Raw genomic sequence first — 660 nt, 5'->3', positions numbered from 1 at the left:
GGACCAGGGGAACCTATCACTAGTACCTCCGTTTTCTCTGGATTCAATTTGAGTCGGTTTTCCCTCATCCAGCCCATTACTGACTCCAGACAGGCCACGAGAGGAGAGACGCCATCCCCAGTCACTGCATCAGTCGGAGACATAGAGAAAATAATTTGGGTGTCATCAGCGTACTGATAACCCCGCGCCCCATGTCTCCGGATGATCTCTCCCAGTGGTTTCATGTAAATGTTAAATAGCATGGGAGACAGAATGGCCCCTTGAGGGACCCCAGTTTTAAGGGGCCTCTCATCAGAGCACACGTCTCCCAGCTGCACCATCTGGGACCTCCCCGAGAGGTAGGAACGGAACCACTGGAGCACAGTGCCCCCGATTCCCACCTCTGCGAGGCGCCCCAGAAGGATACCATGGTCTATGGTATCGAAAGCCGCTGAGATGTCCAAGAGCACCAACAGGGACACGCTTCCCCTGTCGATGCCCAGACGGAGATCATCGACCAAGGCGACCATGGCCGTCTCAACCCCGTAACCCGCCCGGAAGCCAGTTTGAAATGGGTCCAGATAATCCGTTTCATCCAAGACTGCCTGAAGCTGGATCGCAACCGCCCTCTCGATCACCTTTCCCAAAAATGGTAGCAGCGAAACAGGCCGATAATTATTA

Source organism: Sceloporus undulatus, chromosome 6, assembly GCF_019175285.1.
Source record: "Sceloporus undulatus isolate JIND9_A2432 ecotype Alabama chromosome 6, SceUnd_v1.1, whole genome shotgun sequence".
Classification (NCBI taxonomy): domain Eukaryota; kingdom Metazoa; phylum Chordata; class Lepidosauria; order Squamata; family Phrynosomatidae; genus Sceloporus; species Sceloporus undulatus.
Note: the sequence above shows the minus strand (reverse complement) of the source record.